A 24,125-nucleotide genomic window follows, 5' to 3' on the forward strand; every position below is an offset into this window, starting at 1 on the left:
TAACAAATACCGTCCAAAAGAATGAGTGACTTTTACATAGCACTTTAAGATCAACGGATATAGTGTGATTGCAAAACAGAGCCGAGCATGCTCATTACGGTCCGCCGGCCTGCTGAAGAGAACATCTCCTATTGAAAAAGGAAATATAAAACTATAAAGCCTTGCCATAATAAAAACTGAAGACAAAGCCTGGTGTCAGAAAAGGCAACAGAGAGCACACAAGAAAGGCCTTTGGCAGATAAAATTCCCATTCATCATCTCTGTAGCCACTAACATTTATGGGGGCCACTTACGCATGTGAGAAGAAAAAAAGAACTTCACGAAACTAGGAGGAGGGCACCAATTTGTATAAAATCTGCAAGTGTTGATGTTTATGCATAGATGCAAATTTAGAGCTGATTTCTATTCTTTAAATATAAATTCATACATTTACATAGTAAGGGAGACTGTGAATAGGTGTTCTGTGTCCCTGTTCCATCTCCTAGTCCAGGAGCAGCTGGCAGGCATTTTCAAGGCCTCTGCTCTCCCTTCTTTGTCTTTAAACCAGACTTGGACAGAAACAGCCCTTTTATACCTTCCAACTTTTCCCAGTGCAAAACCAGGGCACACATATTCTGGGATGTGCTTCCAGATGAATCACATGACCCGTGCCTGGCTCCTGCCCCCCAAAAGCACGTTTTTTGGGGGTGAGAGCATTTGAGAGCGTAGCACCCAAAATGGCTGTCAAGATCTTGTAGAAAAAACAGGATGTCTCTTTTTTCTGGGGAACCTGGAAGGTATGCCCTTCAGAAGGAGGATTCCTTCAAATGGAAAACTGCCTGTAAAGTGGTACACGTGGCCACCCTACAAACACTTTGAATATTAAAAAGTAGTACAATATCATGAGCACTTTACAGATCATAATAGGGTGAGATGGGAAGCAGGAGCAGAGGAGACTCCTACTTCAAACCTTCACCCTCAAACTCTACAAAAGATAAGGATGACATACATAGCTTGGCTGTGTACCCCTGCCCTACTTTCTTGTGACTGTTTACACACAAGGTAATGAACAGCCAGACCAGACTTCTGCCTCATGTTGGATACCTTTCAATAGGACAGTTCCTTTGAAAAGGAAAACGTAAGGCACACTGAAGCTAATGATAAACTGTCTAATGCAATAACTTAATTCTGACATGCAGTTGTTGACAATAAAACACTGCCATATAAACTGCGTAAAAATTGCAACAGTTAGTCCATGAATTCCCAAATGGTTGTGTGTGGACCCCTAGTGGTCTCCAAGCTTCATTCAGTTGGTGTATGGTGTGCCAGTGGATTTGTGGTTGAAGACGGGAGATGGCACATCCATTGCATTATGTGTGTGTGTGTGTGTGTTTTGTTTCATTTTATTACAGTTTGAATTATATGGAATTGCAATTTTTACAACAGGCAGATAATTCATTAAGTGGTCTGCCATGGCTCGCAGCAATTTTTAAATACAGTGGTACCTCGGGTTAACTACTTAATTTGTTCTGGAGGCCCGTTCTTAACCTGAAACTGTTCTTAACCTGAAGCACCACTTTAGCTAATGGGGCCTCCTGCTGCTGCCGCGCTGCCGGAGCACGATTTCTGTTCTCATCCTGAAGCAAAGTTCTTAACCTGAGGTAATATTTCTGGGTTAGCAGAGTTTGTAACCTGAAGCGTATGTAACCTGAGGTACCACTGTAGTCTGGGGGGGGGGAGGCTTGGAAACCAATGGGTTACTCAATTTTGATGGACATGGGAACTAAGTCACTAAGTCACATCATTCTAGTTTAGAAAGATTTTTTAAAAAATCCTTTTGAAATTTAGTCAGACTGAACTTAGACTGAAACATAGTAACACAGCAACCAAACTGCAGTTCATACTTAGCTCTGAAAGTTAGCGCTAAGGCTTAGTATGGTCTTTCCTGAGGGGGGAATAATGTTGCTTTCACAGTGGCCTGTGGGAAAGAAATGAAGCCAGTTCCACGGCTGGGACCCATTTTTTCTCTGCATGTTTCCATGAGAGAAGCATCACTAGTTTCTGCTATTCCCATGACTCAACTTGTAAAAAATCATTCTCCCTGTTCTCTTAGGGTTTCTAGGTCAAGAGCCTCTGCACCTCTAGTTACTGAAGAGAATATAAAATTCAACCATGTGTAGATTTTCCCGTCATAGGGCTGTCAGGCCAGAGAGGCAATGCTCTTTCATAAAACTCTTAAAGGTGCAGGAACCTTTTGGATGGGGGTTCTGTCTTGTCTTTGTCTCTCTGCTTCCTAACCACCAGCCATGCATCTTGGGCTTTCATATTGCTCTCCTCCCTCAATCACTCACTTTTTTCAACTCTGAGGTAGCACTACACAGTGTTTCCTTATGTCCCAGCAGTTCAGGAGTACAGTGGTACCTCAGGTTACGTACGCTTCAGGTTACATACACTTCAAGTTACAGACTCCGCTAACCCAGAAATAGTGCTTCAGGTTAAGAACTTTGCTTCAGGATGAGAACAGAAATCGGGCTCCGGTGGCGCGGCAGCAGCAGGAGGCCCCATCAGCTAAAGTGGTGCTTCAGGTTAAGAACAGTTTAAGGTTAAGTACAGACCTCCAGAACGAATTAAGTACTTAACCTGAGGTACCACTGTACAGTGTCCTTCTCCTATCTCATCTCCTTTAGCTGGGTGTACTCTCAGGCAATCGCCCTCAGGGTCTGCATTCCCATTTCATCCCACACTTTCCTGACACCAGCATACACACACTTCCCCTCACATGGTTTTTCCCCCTGTGCATGCTTTCAACAGCTTCTCCTTTGCATCCCCTTCTCCATCCTGTTCTTAAATCCTCATCACCAATGCCCCTCTTCTTTTCTGTTCTTTATCTCTTGCACTCACCCCTTTCACTTAAGATCTTGGTTTGTCTTTCATTCCCACCAGTCACTTTTTTTTATCGGCCCTGCTCAGCAATCTGAAATTTTCAAGAGAAAATGAAGCTTTTCCTGACATATGCTTTTCTATTAAACCTGGGTGGCTAAACTGAGCCTCCACACACGTATTAGTAACTGGCTTACGTAACAAGTCTCTATATAATTCCTTGGCAGGATCCTTAATGCACACCTACAGCAGGATTCCTCCTGGGCTAAGGGAGGAGACGAAATGGGGAATGTTGAGGCTGTGCTGTGCATTTGATTCGCAGTACCTGAATACAAAGCAATGTGGAAATGGTAGAGGGGGGAAAAGCATCTCAAGTAATCAATTTCAGTATGTCAGGTTACTTTTATAGGCAGTGAAGCAGATCCAGTTCTCTAATTTTGCTGTCTCTTGGCTATCTGCCCAACAGCTTCCATTTTAATTCATCTTGCAGTGTTAAAGGGCCTGAATAGAACAATCCAGTCTACTTTTGCCTTCCCTCTCCATTCGTCTTCTGCCATGGCTGATTACATAGCTTCATTTATGGAATTCAGTTTGACCCCAACTCCATGGCTGCTTGAGATTTCTAGAGCTGGGCCCTGAGAGAACCTCTGTATTCTTAAAAGCTGCACAGAAGGGATAAATGAGTTTCGCTTTAACTTTATTTGCTCCTGGAAGCTCTTCCCACTGAGCTTTCCAGTCTCACACAGTCCCCAATTGGTATAGCCAATAGGAGCCAGAAACCATGGCAACAGATATGCCACAAATGCCCTCGTTTGAGAGCATTACAAACACACAATATAGATTATTTAGAGACTTCTGGCCATTTGTAAACCTAAGACTAAACCCAAATTATGTCAAATCATTTCATAGCAGATCAGCTTCAGGCTAGTTTCTGTTTCTGGACTACAACTCCCATTATTCTAGACCACTGGCCATCCTGGCTAGGGCTGATAGGAGTTGGACATCCAACAACTTTATACTGTAAACTGCCCTGTGATCTTCAGATGAAGGGAAGTATATAAATTTTATTATTATTATTACAGTGGTACCTCAGTTTAAGAACTATTTGGTTTACAAACTCCGCAAAACTGGAAAGAGTGTCCCAGTTTGAGAACTTTACCTCAGCCTAAGAACGGAATCCGAATGGTGGAAGGGCACCGGTGGTGGGGGGCCTCATTAGGGAAAGCACGCCTCAGTTTAAGAATGGTTTTGGTTTAAGAATGGACATCCGGAAGGGGTTAAATTCGTAAACACACAATAAACAGACAGACATACAGACAAGGCAACTAGCAACTTATTTCATTTGGGCAATCAAATATTTGTACGAATTGAGTTTATGTTACGTATTGAATTAAGGTTACAAAGGAGACACAGACTACAATAACAGAGTGCAAATTCCATTGCCCTTTATTATAATGCAACATGATTTAGAGAAGCAGAGATGAGGAAAATCCTGAAAGTTCAATTTTCTGCCCTTGGGAAGCATGGGCTAATGGCAGCTATATACAGTATATATGTTTTTTCTGACTGCTGATAGCTTGCGGATTTCATACTCGAATTTGCTTTGGTGAATTTACTACAGCATAATGCAATCATAAAAGGGCCAGTACATTCAGTAGTCTGAAAAGTGACAATGCTGTTTCGGCAAGAGACAGTTTGGATATGACAGCTCTTTGGTAGTCCCATAGAAGACTACCATCTGCGGAAAAGATAGCAAGAATCCCTTTTCCGGTAAGTTTGATCTGCATTAAATCTGTCTGCTTGAAAATTTCAATTTCCATATTTTTAAATCCTAAGGACCCAGATGCAAATCTTCATGTCTATTGACATCAGGCAGGCACCTTTTTTGTACTGCTTTTGATGCCTGCTAAAAATGTTCTTCCCCAAGCAGCCTATAAAGAAATGAAAATCTATTAGTAACCTTGTTTTTAAAATTTGGTTCATTTTATCTCTCTCTTTTTAAAATTTTATGAGGGTTTTTTTTTAGTTTGTTGATTTTATCAGATGCTTCCCAAAAAAATACATCAGAATCTCAGTTCTTAAATGTAGCCTGTAATGAACTATCTATCTATCTATCTATCTATCTACCTATCTACCTATCTATCTATCTATGAAAAACCAAAGCAAAATAAAAACACCCAATAACAATAAACAAAATACAAGAAATTTCCTTTAAACTACCACTAGTTTTAAAATTACACATCTATAAATGTCTATTGATAATATTACAATAATTAATTCATTTACTTTTATATGTAAACATTTGTACCATGCTTTTCCATCCGAAGATAGTAAAAGCATCAATTGTTCCTTTGCCAGCTTGACTTATATTCAATGATGTGTACATTTTACAAACTGCAAGCCAACTTGCTTTCAGCAGACACTGGACCCCACCCACATTTGGTGCAAAATTTAAACAGTGTCATGCACAAGCCACACACACTGTGAAGCAACCAGCACTGCACTTTAAGATTCCAGATTTTATCTCTCCTACACTTGATATCATATGAGACCAGGTGAGTGACAGGTGGGCATGATCTGGACAAGTTAGAATTACTGGCCAAATTAGGAGGACTATTGAGATGAATTGGGGGACCAAAGGTTACCCACTCATGATTTAAAGCAAGGTTGGGGAACCCATGACCTTCTAAGTGTTGTTGACTTCATGTATTCCATGCCTATTTATTCAAAGGTCAGTCAAAGAGAATAAAATGGGTCTTACTTCCGAGTAAGTGCATTTGATTATTGGCTTAGCACAGGCCAGTACCGAAGCAAGGCTCATCTTGCATGTGTAGAGTAGAAGGAGAGATTTTGGGACTCACAATAAAATGGCAAAAGTGGTAAAAACCTTCAGTGTGAATTAGTCATTTCAAATTACATCTTCACAACTGCAAAGGAGAACAGTTCAGTATGTATTTATCTGTGCTCCAGTTGAGGTATTGCATGTTCTCCTTGCCACACACATATGTGACAGCAAGACCTGTTTCTATTATGTGGAACAAATGATTTGTCTACAGCAGGGTGTCACCTTCCATTCTAAACTGCTGCATTGAAAGAAAACGTTCAGCATTTTTATAATTTCAAATAGCTCATCATCATACAATTTCAGACAGCCCATTGAGTCAGAAGATTATGGTGCTTCCTCAGCACTTCTTTTCTCAGTTTTACATTCAATATACTAGACAATTATGTCAATTTCACTTCTGCATTAAAACAGTGATATGTTGTGCGCACGGCAAGTTTAGATCACCACTGCTTACTCTGCTCTTTGATAAACACTTAGTTGCTGGAAAATGTTGAATGCTGGATTTAACAGTGCTATCTGAAACCTAGACTATTCTGCTAGCAAATTGGATCCTCCTAATTGAGGGTCCATGATGTGCGCGGGCCCAAGCCCCCCCCTCCAGAGGGTGGGAGATTGAGTCCGGTCCATGCAATGGTCCCACGATCACACCATGGCCTATTGGCCAATCAGAGAGCGGTGGTGTGATTGTGGGGGCATATAAAACGTGGTGATGCGTTTCTGGGGATTCACCTGGCTTCACGACGCCAAACACCCACCCGCCTGCCCTGTATTTTAGGTGTCTGCTTTGGCCTTGCTCTGGACTTTGGTTGGTTGCCTATTTTGGAACAGGGGCTGGAGAGGAATTTTTTCCATTTGGCAAATGGCACCAACTACTTCTTAGCAATCGTCACAACTTTTGTAAGGTTTGGCGGCTAGGCATTGGCTTATTGTGATGTGGGGGAGGGGAGGTGTGGCCATCACCTGCCCCTCCAGATACAAGGGTATTCCAGTAAAGGAATCTGTGGGTCTGAATCTCGTCCGAAGTCCGCTTGAGGGGCTAGGACCCAGTGGGAACCCCGGGGTGAGCTTCAGTTGGTTGCCATCGACGGAGCTCCCTCGTTTGGTTGTTTACCCCTCCAGACTTCATGCAAGGCAGGCAGGAGTCAGATATAGTTATTGCCAATGCCTAAGCCAATACCACTACACATTGCTGTAATCAATAAAGTTGTGGCCTAAATTTTTGCCCATTAATCTTAAACTAAAAATTCTGTGTCCATGTGTATTTATTTATCCTTAGGAGTGCACGGGGTCTTGATGTGCAGTTATCTGCCCTATGACATGGAAAACAAGTGAACTTGAGATACAGTGGTTCATATCCAGAGCTGCCATGAAAGTGAAGTGAAATCAGAATTCTCTTAACATTCCCCAGATTGGAATGCCATGTACAGCTCTGCTCTTCACATCTCAAAAGTGATATTGTAGAGCTGGAAATGGTGCAGGAAGAAGCAACCGAAATGATCAAGGGTTATAATGTTTGAGGCTTTTAACTTTGGGGTGGAGAAAGCGGGGTGCGGAGAAAGGGGTGACATGACAGACATGCATAAAAGTATGTCATGGTTTAGCGACAGTCGTTAGACAGATTTTTTTCTTCCTCTCTAATAACAATGGAATAAGGTGTCATCCAATTAAGCTGGATGTTGAAGAGATTCAGGGCAGACAAAAGGAACCACGTCTTCAAATGGTGCATAGGTAAAATATGGAATTTGCCGCCACAAGATATAGTGATGGCTACCAACTTGGATAACTTTTAAAAGGAATTAAATAAATTAATGGAAGGAAACCAGCCCTGGGTTCTCACTGGAAGGACAGATCCTGAAGCTGAGGTTCCAATACTTTGGCCATCTCATGAGAAGAGAAGACTCCCTGGAAAAGACCCTGAAGTTGGGAAAGATGGAGGGCACAAGGAGAAGAGGACGACAGAGGACGAGATGGTTGGATAGTGTTCTCAAAGCTACCAGCATGAGTCTGACCAAACTGCGGGAGGCAGTGGAAGACAGGAGTGCCTGGCGTGCTCTGGTCCATGGGGTCACGAAGAGTCGGACACGACTAAACGACTAAACAACAACAACAACAACAACAACAATAAAGGCTATCAGTGACTACTACTGAAGATGACTGTATTACCTCAAGAACTGGACAAACGATGCCTCTGAATACCAGTTCCTTGGGGTCAGAAACAAGAGACTGCTATTGTTTTCATGTGCTGCTGGCATCTGGCTGGCCACTGTGAGATCAGAATTCTGGACTAGATAGGCCTTTGGTCTGTTCCAGCAGGGCTCTTAAATCCCCTTAAGTACTTTATTATTAGTATTATTTATTAAATTTGTATACCGCCATTCATCTATAGATCTCAGGGTGGTTCACGACATAAAAATACAAGATAAAAACACAAAATGCATATTAAAACAAGAACATCCCCTCACACACACAGACCAATAACCCCATCCCTTCCCACAAACACATTTAAAAGGATGCAGGATATTAATGAGCCAAAGGCCTGGTTGAAGAGGAGCTTTTTCGCCCGGCACCTAAAAGTGTATAACGAAGGCTTCCATTGACTTCCAAAGGGAAAATAGTCATAACCAGTGCTGACCAAGCAAGTACTTTTTAATATTTGCTGGGTTTCAGGCCCACTTCAGAAATATATGAGGGGATATATGACAGAGTACTTTCACGAGAAAAGTTCTTCAAGTGATTTTCTATATGAGTAATGTTATAATTCATTTAGCTGGGCACGTAGTTTTTCTCACTGTTAAGTATGCTAAATATTTGATTAAATTCTATACATTGTTAGAAAAAAAAATTCATAATACAAAATTACTGATGCTGGTGATTTCTGAATTGTTAGTCTAGATTTGCCAGGTCTTCTCCTCACAAATCCCACCATTTTTCAATGGATCAGTTTTTAATGCTTTTTTTTTTTTAACAGAGTGTCATGGGAATGACTGAGAAAAATATACTGTCATTAGTCTTAGTCAGCTGTCGTTCACAACAGCTAAACTAATTAGTGTCAATGTGCTCTTCAAACCAAACCACTCTGCCGTTCTCTGTCATGGTGAAGTAATTTAGACATGCCCTGGTTAATTTATGTTTCAGTGGTGACAGTTTATGCTGGATCTTAGTGAAAACTGTAATGCTCTCAGTGGACTTGACACTTATCGCTGTGTTAATGCATTTCATCCATCTTTTCCCTTTCCTTAGTGCTTTGATCCTAAACACTTTTGCTCTTATTCAGCAAGTCCTTTGCAAACTTGGCAGTGAGGAAACTGAGGAAACTGAAGAAGGCCTTGGCTGATGCTAAGGAAAAAGAGTCCAATGCTTCAAGAGTAATTTATAAAGAAATGCCCACCTCTAATTAGCGCTAAATTAACAACAAAGTGTGCTTTAATAAAACACCTCAAACAGAATACTGCAGTGGTGTAGCGTGGGTTGTCAGCACCCGGGGCAAGGCAAGTAATTTGCGCCCCCTAACCCATGGATTTGCGCCCCCTAACCCATGGATTTGCGCCCCCTAACCCATGGATTTGCCCTAACCCCAGATGTTGCGCCCGGTGCGGCCGGCCCCCCCTGCACCCCCCACACTACGCCACTGGAATACTGCAAATCACAGTATAAAGCTTCCAGCTTTTCATAACCTACCATGCCACTTAACTCAATAAGAAATACAGAAAATAATAATAATTAAAAATGAATTTTACACAATACTCTTAACAGCACACTTTCAGCATTTATTGATCTTCTCAAGATAGGGCTTTTTGGTGGCAGATCTTGGTTATGACCACATCTCTAAAGAGAGAATAACCTAGCCCCTTTTATTTTTTTCAGGTGGGCAGTCAAGATCTTTCTAATTTGCCTCACTTTTAATGTTTTCTATCTGTTTCTTATTTTGGCATTTTGAAGTGCTCCTGTTTTTTTACCGTACTAATATATTTAATGACTTAAACTGCTTTGGGGCCTCTAAAATGTGCCAAAGAAATGTTGTAGAAATGTACTATAGAGTTGTAGTTCAACAACATCTGGGGAACCCTTTGTTGGCTACCTATGTTTTAGAAGACTTACAGTCTGTGCGAGATATTGATTGCAGAATTCATTTTCAGAAAGACATCATACAAGAGCACTAGCTAAGCATCTATAGACCCTCCAAAGAATTGGTTGGTAGAAGGGCAAATCAACCATACCATTTACACATAGGAGCTTCTGTGTAATAATTCAGAGCAGAACAATTTCTACACGGATTGCCATCATTTAATTAATTTGTAAATGTTTCAAGCATCGGTGATTTACAATGCCTAATAATCATCCTGTGAAGTTCACTGAAATTGTGTAGAGAAATGGCTGGAAAATTAGATATGATTTTGAAAATCAATATTGCTAAGTGCTGAGAGGTCACTTTTTGGTGCTGTGGAATAGTGTTTTGAAGGTGGGAGTTTCTCCCCTATTTATTACATATTTATTTCATGTCTTTAAGCTTCAACCTCTTCAACTTATAGTAGAAGATTCCCCCTGCCTCAAAATATGTGAAGGCAACAAGTGGAAAAGAAGCTAGATAGGTTCTAACCCTTCACTTAAATGGCATCTGATTTTTGCATTGACAGATGAGGAAAAAAACCAGACACAAACATTTGATGCAGGTCAAGGAATGTCTCAAATTCCATAATTTTGCTTTTTGGCATTTATTATTTCTCTAATTCTTTATCATTTCAAAGAATAACACCAAAGAATCAAACAGAACTCAGGGAAGTTGCTATCAACTTCAAGTCACTTTCTCTTTCTATAAAACATTATAACCGAGATAATTTTTATGTGCACAGAAACTATATATGAAGCTTTGGCAGATATGTTTATCTACTTGAATGGGGAATCTAGAAACACATGTTAATTTCACATATAAGTTCTACAGTATACTAACTAGTTAGGTATCCATTTTTGCTTGGTATTGTTGTACAGTGGTGCCTCAGGTTAAGAACCTAATTTGTTCTGGAGGTCCATTCTTAACCTGAAACTGTTCTTAACCTGAGGTACCACTTTAGCTAATGGGGCCTCCTGCTGCCGCTGCGCCGCCGCCGCCCGATTTCTGTTCTCATCCTGAAGCAAAGTTCTTAACCCGAGGTACTATTTCTGGGTTAGTGGAGTGTGTAACCTGAAGCGTCTGTAACCCGAGATACCACTGTTTACCAGGCCTGCACAGCTTCAACTCACCAAGCATCACACTAAGAGATTTGCCATCCCTCCTGTTCCTACTTCTTATTTGGAGCTCCAAGACCAGGATGGGGGCTGTTGAGAACCTGACAAAATCGCAATGCATGCCTAATGATGAGTCATGGTCTGTTTGATGAGTCAGGCAAATTGCACAGCTGCAATGATGCAATGGACAAAGCATCATGTTTGACAATGTAAAAAAATAATAATGTTGGACATTCATTAGCTGGCTTTGAATAAGTCACTATTTCTCTAACTGTCTATCTAATAGGCAGTTGTGAGCTCAATGGAACAATATTCAAGTCTTTGCACTGAAAATTCACACCATAATGAATACTAAGAATACAACCCCAAATTTAGCCTTGACTCCTTTTGGTGGAAGGGTGGGATATAAACTTAATAAATAACCATAAATAAATAAATAAAGTCATTAAACCAAGGGGAGACTCCTGTTCAGAAGCCACACCTAAAACTAGGGATGTGTGGACTCATTAAAGTCTGGACTGTCCTAGTTTTGCATGGAGAGGGGACTAAGACCATCTTGCATTATTTCTGGGCAGAGTCCACACAAAAGTCCACCGAAAAGGTCAACACTGGCATTTTTCTTCTAGAATCTCACTAGCCCCTCCCCAGCTCCATAAGATACCAGGCAGTTTGGGTGTGATCTCTCAGTTGTCTTCTAATTAAACAGGTTAATTCCAAATTAAATTATATAAAAAACACACCAAAGAATCTTGTGACACTTTAAGACTATCAAATCATAAGATCCAACCCTCTTTGGCTTAACCTTTATGAATCATTTACATATAATTACTGTTTGGTTCCGCTACAAACAACGTCCTGCAGAATTCTAGAATAAGTAACATGAATAGACCTCAATGCACATTTTAGATTTAGAAGGGGGCGGGGACAGGAGCTGTATGTCCCTAAAGGTAGATAATTTCAAAAATATACTTCTCAGCAGACTTAATGCAGGATGCTTTTGCCCACTGCTGCATGAAGAACATGATCTACTAGTCTCTGGGCAATCTTATACTCTCTACTTTGCCTTGCCTTAATAGCTGCAATCATTAAACACAATGGAATTGAGTTAAGGAGCTGCAGGGCTCCCCTTTTCACTTGCTTTGTAAGTTTATTTTATGTGTAATGTGCATATTTTGTAAGCATTTTCAGAGAAACTATATTAACTGTAATAAGAGAATCCTTAAGCAGACCTGTTAGTGAGTGCAGATACAATGAGTCAAGTAATGCATAGATACAAGTAACCCTCAGGTGTCATATATATTAAATGCATAAACAATTACTACTGAAGATTTTGTTTCTCTTTTATACATCAGTTGGTAAACTGAAATTCAATCACCACATATGTAATACAATTATGCATTGCTATTTTGTTAACAATCTACTACTTTTGGAGGCAAAGAATGCAAACACAAGGGAAGGCCCTTGCTACTCTATGTTATTGCACTGCAAAGGTTTTTGAGCCCAAGGCAAGTTGTTCTTAGCAAATACAACATTTGATATAAAAATGTCTGATTTTATCTATGAATATTGAAAGAGCTAGTGTTGGACAATTCAAATGAGATGTTTATTTTTCAGACTTCAATTTGTAATCAGTCTTAAAGGTTAGCATTTCTTTCCTAGGTAGTATATCTGAGCACTCACAACTGATTACACTTGTTTTTGGCCTAAAATGTATATTATAGAGGCTACCTAGGTTGGGGGCCAGGCAGTTCACTACTACCACTGTCTGAAAGTGTTAAGTCAGGAATGCATTGTATACCTGCCAGGTGTTACCAAGTGTATCACAAACTCATTACAATCAGGGATTGACTTAGGAAGGCAGGGACAAGTTCTCTCCCTCCGCCCATTTCAGACCATTATACCCCAGGAGCACCTTTATTTTTTGATTTAGAAAAGTAATCACAACACATTCAATACAATCTTTAATAAATGCAAGACAGACCATTTTCAACTTTGCTGTAAATCTTGTCCCCCCCCAATACAACCAAAACGTAAACAGCACATTGATTACAATCAAGTCTACCAAAAATCAATGAAAGACCTCCTAGGATAAGCTGAAAATTATTGTGCAGCAATCTGCAGGAAAGGGTTAATCAAGGTCACAAGAGCAACCCACACCGAAATCAAATTCTTGAGGTCCTAGAGTCTAACAACATCCACATTTACCTGGAAGTACATTTAACAACTTCATAATGTCGAAGCCAGGGAAGTAAATGGCAGAAGCATATGTCCTTCTAAATGGAAACTGAAGATTTTAAATGATACTACTTCTTGTGAAATATTAGCCTTTTAATTATGATGATGAAACTTAAACAACATGAGTTCACAGGTGCCTGTTACACATTTACAGACTTGTCACATAGGAATACCTTAGGACCATTCTACCACTGCTATAGTAATCATCCCAGAAATTATGGTAAATATACATAACACTTCAAATCAGACTCATTTGTGACTATGATTCTTTGACTATATATAATCACACAATGAACTTTGGCTAATAGTAACCAGAATTGTCATCAGTAACTACAAAGCATCACCTAAACCAATGTAATTAAACTTCTTTCTATGGTTTCAGAAACATAACATGCAAAAGGTGGTGGAAAAAGATGAGAAAGGAGCTTTCTATGGACAAGACAAGGCCTTGTTCATCAAACACAGTCCATTCCACGCTTCACAACTGAGTGCTGGTTAATATAGCAAGCATTCACCATCTAATTGCTTCATGACCCAAAACATTCAGAACCATCAGCTCCACGACATAGTTACAGGGTTCACTGCTGATCATCCATTTGTGGTAAAAAAGAAAAGAAAGAAAAGCTGCCATGATTATGCAAATGATGAGACTTAGTGTTCATACATCATTACAATGTTCAGTGTGTTTCTCTCTGCTCTGCAGCAGAAATTCTTACATCAGGGATGGGGAACCTTCGGGCATTCAGATGTTACTGAGCTCCAGATCCTAGCACGGCCAAGTGTCAGGGTTCATGGGTGTAGCACAGCACCCCCAATCCTTGCTTTACATCATTCTTGTAAAGCAGATTACTATTGCCACAGTGTGTGGGGATGCAGCTGAGCTTCAAAGATTGTGGCTTACTTATGGTATCCCAGAAAGTCCATGGCTGAAACAGAATTTTAAGTACTTCAGCCACTTAGCCATTATACCAACTAGATCACACGTCCCCACTTAATGGTGCTAGCCTACATAATCAGTACTCATTTTAATATGGTCCAAAGGAAAGCAGAGCAATACATTTGGCGCTAGCTTGGCTTCAGGAGTTGCCTGAAGAAGGAGTGCACCCCATAACCCCTTCCTGTATATATATTCCTGCAGATATATTAACCCCCATCCTCATCATATCCATCTCACTTCCATTAGGGTTTCTTATGGGTTACTTTATGGAAAAGATACAATCTAAAGAACAAAAAATCATGGCCAAAGTGAAAGTGGTAAGAAATTTTCAAGTTCTGTCCTCAGACCACTAGATCTAGTTTTCTATCCAATGCCTTCAATTTTTTTTTGCAGCATTATTTATTCCTTTTAATCTTCCTCTTGACTTGTTCTGCTGTGTTTTCCCCGCCAAAAAATATTTGCTTAGCACCTGAACTTTACAGAGAAAATTCATTAAACATTTACACTCTGCTTACATCTTCTCCTGACATGTAAAAACAAAGTAGGCTTGTATTACTAAAGTAGACAAAGCACTGGAGAATACACTGTGAAAATAATCCTTAGCAAGCAGGACTTTGTGAAAAGGAACTTGCCATTCTGCGGTTTCTACAATTCTATATCCAAATGAAGCTGCCTTTGATTCAACTTACTCCAATTATGGACAGAATCTAAAGTGTCGTAATTGCACTGCATTGAAAGTAGTGGTTTATCCCCTGTTCGGGACCTGATGCAGCTACCCAAGGAAAACATTTTGCCCCCTAAGATTCCACTTATTTTGTTGGTGGAAGCCAAAAAACCCAAAGCAAAGCAAAGCAACAAGAAAAGAAAAGAAAAGAAAACCCCAATAACCTGACCTGGAAAGGCAAGCTTCCATGTTAGAAGCTGCCCAGAACGGCTGGGGCAACCCAGTCAAATGGGCAAGGTACAACAAATAAATTATTATTAGTTACAAACCTTTCAATATAGATGCACATACATCTCAGAAGCCCTTAATCCTCTGACCAATTGATGGGTAAAACTGAACTTTAATATGGGCATTCCAGGGTGTATGCACCATTGACACCACACATTTAGTGGTTCAAGAGCTGGAAGTGTTACTCTGGTATACTAAACTGTTATTTTCTTTCAAAAGCTCAGGATCAGTGTCACCAAACTCTACTGAGATCCAGTTTCGGATTCTGTCGCCAAACCTTCAAGAATTGCTTTATGTCACAGATTGCTAAAGTAATAAATGGGAAGATCATTAAAGTGCTTTGCATAAAGCAAATGTACTGGCATGATGCAATGAGTATTAGTATTGATTTCTTTCTTTTTACAAAGCTAGGGATTCCTAAAATTCATGAACGCTAATCGGATGGATTTAGTAAGGAATAGCATTTTGGATTATACTACTGTCCTTGATCCCCATCAGATCATATACCAATTCTTCTGTGCTTGTCTGTCTGACATTTTATACTTCTCAAGATGACAGATCACAAAGAGCAATGTCTTCTTAAAATAATCAGCACATATGGGTGACGGGAATAGAGCAATACTGCCTAACAACTGTTCTGAGGTATTTTAGAATCAAGAGGAAGGGTCATAGCATTTGTTCAAATGTATCTGCTTCCTCTTCCAGTCCTTCTCCTTTTCCTCCTTCTCCTTCTCCCCCACTATCTTAGTGACACTTGACAATGAACCAGGTAGCATTATCTGAAGTAATGATGCACAGTCAATACGAATTCCATCAATCGACATGGATAACCTTCAGGAATATCAAGAGTAAGGTGACTTTGCTACTGGGAAGAAATGATTTGCTATTCAAAAATTATGATATCAACTTTGAAAGTTGTTATAAAAAATACATCAATTACACAATTGTTTTTCAATCTTTTTTTCAAGCTACATTGAAAGCTAACATATCTTACATCCGGTGTGATATTCCCCATTCCCTGATTCACCAGGATTGGCCTTTGCAGCCCAATGTGGTGGCAAGAAGAGGAGCAACCGGTGTTTCCAGCACTCTATATTGTGTGTATGGGGGGGGGGGGGAGAGTAGAGGTTCTGGGAAATCCCATGATAGCATCAGAGCTAGTCACTGGATGTACTGGGCTCCAGAGTGTACCTGCTTAAAGACTTCACCTTCCAGGTCTACTCTGGAAGCACATATGGACTCCCAGAGCTTGCAAGCAGCACAACCCTCAGGAGATCTCAGAGAGGTAGCATTGGCAAGCTTGAGGAATAAACTGAAGATATGGCAGAGTGAGGCAAAACAACCAATGGAAGAAGAATTGGGGAGTGAGGAGCTGACTGCGTGGTCACCTGAATGGCAAGTAGAATGTGTGAAGAGAAGCAAAAACGTTGAAAGAATACAAGGGCTGAAAGTACTGAGGGGGAAGCCGCATGGTGAAGGGATACTAGCAGCTGGTCACGCTTTATACAGAGCAGAAAGCAGCTCCAGAGGGCACTCATTCACTCCAGTTTGAGTGGTGCTGACCAGGAATCACCCCACTTACCCAACAGTAGGATGGGTGAAGCCGTGCACCAGCAACGCTCTGTGCAATGCGTACATTATACCTGGCCTAACAACCCATTGGTGGTCTAGCTGAAGGCAGTGAGGCTTGATTGCCTCAGGAAACTGCAGCAAGGCCTAACTTTGTGTGCCTTCCTTCACAGTTGGCACCAGTGTTGCTGGTACAACACATTGGCTCTTTACTACTACTTAAAGGTAAAGGGACCCCTGACAGTTAAGTCCATTCGCAAATGACTCTGGGGCTGCGGCACTCATCTTGCTTTACAGGCCGAGAGAGCAGGCGTTTGTCCACAGATAGTTTTTCTGGGTCATGTGGCCAGCATGACTAAGCTGCTTCTGGCGAAACCTGAGCAGCACACGGAAATGCCGTTTACCTTCCCGTCGGAGCGGTACCTATTAATCTACTTGCACTTTTTGGCATGCTTTCAAACTGCTAGGTTGGCGGGAGCAGGGACTGAGCAACAGGAGCTCACCCCACCGCGGGGATTCGAACCACCGACCTTTTGATTGGCAAGCCCAAGGCTCAGTGGTTTAGACCACAGCGCCACCCGTGTCCCTTTTACTACAACTTATACAGCTATAAATATGATCAGCTTCTGAAAAAGGGAGATCAGCAAGGAGTAGGATCCTATAAGCTGAGCAGTCTGCTTACAATTTACATTGGTAAGTTCCAATTAGGAAATTCAAGAGTTTCTGCTAAAAAAAAAAAAAGCGAACAAGGGTGCTCATGCCATCTCACCTCCTTTCTCCTCTCAACACCAATAGAAAGACTCAGAGCTCCTGTCAGCAGCAAGGCAAAGCCATGATGCAGCCAGCACTGCCTGGAAAGAAGGCATCCAGAGGACACACCACTCCAGCCTCAGGAAAAGACCATCGAACAACCAGCCAGGTCCAGCCTGACACACCCTACAGAGGCTTTCAATGGCCCTAGAGGTGGCTATAAAGTGCCATGATCAAATGGGGGTTCCAAGTCAGGCAACAGAAACTTTGTCTCCCTTGAGCAAGCCACCAAAGCAGAGCAAACAGCATGACTCCTCAACTGACCTAAAGGAGAGTTTGGGGAAACTAGCAATCATGAACAGGCATTCAAATGATATGGAAAAGGGGAAGTTTGGGGAAAGATTTCACTCTACACCAAAGTGCCCCCTTTCATTAAAAAATATCCCTGCACAAGATCATTTCACAGAACACTAAGAGTGATGGCAAACTGTTGATTCACCACCAAAAACATCTGACTGAAGGAATGTCTACAGATTTGTGCAGAGGCTTTCTAGTCTAGGAGTACTGAGGGGGTTGTCCTCAAACAAAGGTGGCTCAGAATATAAATGCCTTTGGATCCTCTTTGCCCAACAAATCCACGCCTGTAAAAACTTATCTCCTCTTCCTTACCTTCTATTACTATACTTTCAAACAGGTAATATTATGAACACTAAGGCATAATCATACCTTAAATGAAGGTTTAAAGGAAAAGGTATCAGAGGTTTCTTAAAGGGTATAGTGACTCCTTGTTTTCCAAAATTAGTTAAATAAGCATGAAAAATGGAATGTTACTTTAATCAAGGAGTATGAAAGAAATTTTGACTTGATGTTATGATTATGAACACAGGAGGAACTTAATTGCTAGGTTAATTTTCTTGTTACCTCAGATGTGTTTTAATGAAACACTGTGTGAACTCATTGGATTTGTTGATTCTTTTAATATGTCTATTTACTTTCCTGTTCCTTGCATCTTCAATCATGTCTCGGTGCATAAGCAGGTACTCTTTCTAAGCTTATCTATGTTCACAGAATTAAAATGAGGAGGAAAGAGAGTACTCACACTTATGTTGATCATAACAAAAGCCTTATGTCATGTATAAAGCAATGCTGCCTACTCAGATGTTTTAAATGCCACTATCAAATAAACCAGAGGTGAGGAATTTCCAGCTGATGGGCAGAATCTCTAGTTATAGCGACTTACCCTAGGCCATGCCCTTCCCCAGGCCACACCTCTCTCTGGACCTGCTGCACATCCTCATCTGCTGTGGCTTGGCAGAAATGTGTCATTGCACTGTCATAATGCCTCTTGCTTAGGCAGTTGGGTGGGTGGAGAGATTGTGGGTGTAGATAGCTTTGTGATGGGTCATTAGCTACTTCATTAACTTTGTCTTTAAGGTGTCACAACATTCTTTGTTGTTTTTGCTTCCGAAGACTAACAGGGCAACACCTGTGGAAATTCATTAATTCTGAAACGGAACATGCAAGGAAGGTAGCTGATTTGTAAATATCTGTTGATGGCTGATGTATGCATGTCTATTGTGTGCTATGTGGGGGGGGGGAGGTTAATAATATGTACATTTCTTCATCAGCAACTGACAAAACAGAACATTGACTTCTGCAAAATAAACTAACTGTGATGTTGAGAAAGATTGAGGGCCCAAGAAGGGACGACAGAGGAAGAGATGGTTGGACAGTGTTCTCAAGCTACCAACATGAGTTTGACTAAACTGCGGGAGGCAATGGAGGACAGGAGTGCCTGGCGTGCTCTGGTCCATGGGGTCACAAAGAGTTGGACACAGCTAAACGACTAAACAACAAGAAGTGGCATGGAAAATACCAGTTGGAAGTGCCAATCAATATCAGAATAGACTGAGGTACATACGTTCATACATCCCTTACAGTAGGCTATGTTCAAACCATGCCAAAGTCACAAATTTTCACACATACCTCTTACTATTAAGGCAACCAAGCTCAAGGATATAATGCAGTCAGGCAAATGACTCAAGGAGGGCATGGAGCAGGCCTATTAATGGATATGGTCTATGGAGAAGTGGTGTGGCCTGAAGAAACAGGCTTTTGTAGCTGACATCTCAACATTCTGTACTTTTGGGAATTTCATTGTCAGTCTATTTGGGAGTTCTAGAGGATTACAAAAACAAGCAAGCCTATATATACTTTTGTGTATGTACACAATTCTCTAGATCTTATTTTTAGGTGGCCCTGTTACACCTGCAAAGTAAGAGGCATCTGGGCACCCAAGTTCATTCTTAGGTAGAACATATTCACCACAGTTACAACTTCACCATTATATATGCATCTCTAAAATTAATGGCATTTTTCAATAATCATACTATTAGTAGTAAAATACAACACATTCCACCCTTTTAAATTCCAGATGTGAGGGGAGGCATCCTTAACTGCACTGAGTCATGATAATATGTTCAGGTTAAGAGAACATGTGAACTACAAGAACTAATTGAGCAACAGTGCTGAATTGAATATGCTGTACCACTAACTATTCTACGTGAAGTAGTATTCTTTCTATCCTGCAAAAAAATAGCATGCCAATCTTTCCTATACTATCCATTCAATCCAAGTCATATTCAATTGTGTCTGAGTTCAAGAAGAAAGTAAGATGTCTTTCAGGAATATAGATGTATCTCCTCAGTGAAGATCCCTGATAAGCTTTCAAGGAACCCCAGAGTTATAGGGATAGAAAGGATAGTAGTTTTTAATCATTATGTACTCTCTGCCTTGAGCGCCTCATATATTTTTTCTTTGTAAGAAGCAGCCATGGGTCAAGATAAAAATCCTCTCTATTCCTAAAATGATATTAGTTAAGAAGTGGGGGGGGGGGAGGTAAGAGTACAAATTATGCCCATAAGTCTTCTCCTTAGCAATTTTGGAGGCAATCTGGATGAAGACTCAGTGACAGTGTGTGTGTTTCCTATTCAGAAGCCCCAATTTTAATCCCTAGCATTTTGAGTTGAAAAGGATCAGCTAGGTGGTGATAGGAAAGATCCTAAGGATATTGCCTTAGATCCTGGAAAGCCACTGTCAGTTAGGTAGACAATACCAAGCTAGACTGGCAAATTCTCTAGCCTGGCAGTTTCTTATGTTCTTCCAAAGCAGTCCAAACATTTAGATTTGCCCCTTTAAAAGCCCTTAAAAGCCATTCCTTTGTTTTTTAACATACAGATAGCTTGGGTCCCTCCCTCCCCTCTTTTGCACTTTGTTGAATGCTTTATATTATTATGGAACCACTCGACTGCCAACCTTTGTGTACCTGCTCTGACGTGTGTTTGGCAAGGATGCAGAGTTGTTTGATGGTGTTTGAAAATTTTTTTTTTCCTTTTCACATAAAAGAAAGGATAAGCAAAAGCAAAGATTCATCAGCTTATGTATACAGGCTTCTCTCTTGTGAAGGCTCTAGCAGTGGGATATGGGAACTGAGAAATCCAATCTAATAGGCTGAACAAGGGAGAGTGGTCTGAATAGGGGGGGGGGGGAATCCATGGACATTCAGAATGTTCAGGCTTGCACAGGCTTATAACAACATACAATACTCTGGGGAAAATTTGAGCTTTCAAATTATAATTTCCATGGCAGCACCAACAATGGGTGCTCATTTCAAACAATACAGCTTCTAAAGCAACCTTGTTGTGCTCATTCCCTTTTGTTCCAAAAAGAGGCTTAGATGTCTGTAACTATTGGTACACACACACACACACACACACACACACACACACACATGTAACACTGGTCTGAGGAAAGTGGAGTAAGATTTCTTGGTTATGGAAGCAGAGAAACGTAGAATGAATCTTCTATCAGCAAGCAGTGGCACAGTGTCAGACACAATGACAACTGTGAGTCGACAAATGGCGGTAATCCACACACATAGCAAGGGATCTCCCTTGCCAGTAATGTCAGTGGAAAGTTTTCCATAATATACCAGCTCTGGTTTCAGTGAGTGCCTGGCAGGGTGGGAGTTCTTGAAAGATGTGTTTAGCAGGGTGACATTGTGTGGATCATCTACCAATATCAGCCAGTATGGTGGTTGGTGGGGGGAAGCAGGTTTGGCTGGAGGGGTGGGTCAGAGAGGGGTTTCCAAATGCTTGCCGTCTGTTAACTGCTATGATATCCCTCCCCTCAGACGTATCACTGGAGATTAATCCATCACGCTTGATAGTCTGGTGGTGCTGTTATTAATAAGGGAAGGGCTGTCATAGTCCATAGGACTCCTTCACCAGGAAACCTCCATTTAGGAGCTTGATTTGAGGGCTTGCATAGGGCCTTCTAGCATACGGTCATGAATGCCTGAATAGTTGAGTCAGTAGAGCATGAGATGCTTACTCTCTCATGGTTGTGGGTTTGAGTCACATGTTGGGCAAAAGTTTCCTGAATTGCAGGGGGCTGAACTAGATGACCCTTGTGGACCTTCCAGCTCTTTGATTCTATCTTGATTAGGGATACTGTTGAGTTGAAGCCCACCCCTACTGCCTGACACCATCTCTGTCTGAGGTTGTTTCCTGTGATCTTAGAGGGAGACTGCAGTATTTTTCAAGAAAATGCCTTAGGGGTGGCCAAGGATTTCCTATTCAGCTGACTCACATCTGAGCCAGAAGAAGAAGAAGAAGAAGAGGAAGAGGAGGAAAAGGAGAAGGAGAAGGCGGAGGGGTTTGGACTTGATATTGTGCCTTTCACTCCCCTTAAGGAGTCTCAAAGCGGCTAACGATCGCCTTTCCCTTCCTGCCCCACAACAAACACTCTGTGAGGTGAGTGAGGCTGAGAGACTTCAGAGAAGTGTGACTAGCCCAAGGTCACCCAGCAGGTGCATGTGGAAGAGTGGGGAAGTGAACCCCGTTCACCAGATTACAAGTCCACCGCTCTTAACCACTACACCATGCTGGCACTTTCAGTCCCCAGAAAACAAGAGGCAAAGGAATTGAGACTCCTTAAAACATGGTCCCTGAATAAGCACAAACCATTCACTATTTCATAAATTGTTGTGATTTATGATATATTTTCAACGAAGAAAGCAAGTTCCTGGAAACATGTCTCCTACGAACCACATGGTTAATGGTAGAACCATGGTTATGAGCCAGTGTGGTGTAGTGGTTAAGAGCGGTGGACTCGTAATCTGGTGAACCGGGTTCGCTTCCCCACTCCTCCACATGCAGCTGCTGGGTGACCTTGGGCCAGTCACACTTCTCTGAAGTCTCTCAGCCTCACTCACCTCACAGAGTGTTTGTTGTGGGGGAGGAAGGGAAAGGAGAATGTTAGCCGCTTTGAGACTCCTTCGGGTAGTGATAAAGCGGGATGTCAAATCCAAACTCTTCTTCTTCTTCTAGAACCAAGTTTTAAATTGTTCTGAACTGAAACAGTGGCATAATTTTCATGAACACTCATCACAGATCTAAATAGATGTGCCCTCTCACTTTTCAATGCTAGGTTTCATCTATTTTTGAAAGAACATGGAACTCTTCACAAGAGGATGGGAGCCAGGTGGAAGAAATGAGCATCCTGGTTGCTATGGCAACCATGTTTCCACCTCCTCACTCAGATCCTGTTGCATGTATTTGTATATCTACCATGTGGTTATACATTCAGATGTACATCCAAATGTATTTCCTCCTGGAAACAATTAATGCATTGTACCGACATACACATTTGTATGCAAAACCATCCATATTCTGTAACTAGTCTCACATTACATGCCAAGCAAAATCCCAGCCATGCAGCTTGCTTTTTTTGGAGCAGTAATTAAAGCATAAAAGCATGGTTATGCAGCTTTAAACTATAAAGCTGGATTTACTGAAACAGGGTACAGAAAAACTAACCAATTTAAACAATCATATTTAGAAGAAAGGGTTTATCAACTCTCTACCTTTTGGGGGATGAGTTGTAAACAAGAAGTTTCTAGAATTCTCTGGTAACAGTTCCCCTCTGTTACCTTGACCTGGATTTTCTTAATTTTATTCAATTGGTTATTTCATCTCATTATTTTATGCAATTGACACCCAATAAAGGCTGCTCTACCTTGGAGGGAGAAAAATGATTTTCTTTCATGAAACTGCTTTTTTGTTTCCTTCTCTTGATCTTGGCTAAGACCCAAGGTTCAAGTTTCTGCTGGCAGACTGAACCTGGCTGATGAACAGAGCAGTTGCAGACAATGAAATGACTAGTGCTGTGTTGTAAGACAGAGAACATCAGTCTGGCTTTCTGAACAATAGCATCATACTTTCTCTCCATTGCATTCAGACCAAGGCGAATATGAAGACTCTGATTGGCCTTGATGATATTGTAATGTGGGCAAACCTGATCGGTGGTGTGGTTTCCCTTTTGCTCAAAGGTACAGCAGATGCTTAGCATACAAAACTATCTCAAGTAAACACAAGCATTTTCGAGTATGGCTGGGACTGCAGAGCCTCTACTGGTGAATGTAGACAGCACTGAGCTGTGTAAGGCAACAATTTATGTTCCTATGTACTGTGAAGTAAACATATTCAGTATGTGATTCCCGTAATCCTATGGTGAAAAATGACATCAAAGAAGTGCTAGGATGGTAGAGCACACAATCATTTAAAAAGAGAAGGCAGTAGTAGATGGCAATTGGTTGATTAAAGGTAAGATCCCCACGGGGGGGGACCCCAAAACCTCACTTTCACTCCCTGAAACAGCTGTTTAGCAATAAAAAAGCAAAAATTTCAAAAATT

The 24,125-nt window shown here is 41.1% G+C and overlaps 1 long non-coding RNA gene across 1 annotated transcript; it reads right to left on the reverse strand.

Annotated features, from left to right (window-relative positions):
• Positions 1 to 4,282: 4,282 nt before the first annotated feature.
• LOC310755047 lies at positions 4,283 to 18,674 on the reverse strand. Its single transcript, XR_014544134.1, has 2 exons — positions 18,611 to 18,674; positions 4,283 to 4,790 (listed from the first exon to the last, which is right to left on the reverse strand). It is a non-coding gene; the product is annotated as an uncharacterized lncRNA (long non-coding RNA).
• Positions 18,675 to 24,125: the final 5,451 nt, after the last annotated feature.

This window comes from Podarcis filfolensis (genome assembly GCF_964270895.1).
Source record: "Podarcis filfolensis genome assembly, contig: HAP1_SCAFFOLD_104, whole genome shotgun sequence".
Lineage (NCBI taxonomy): Eukaryota > Metazoa > Chordata > Lepidosauria > Squamata > Lacertidae > Podarcis > Podarcis filfolensis.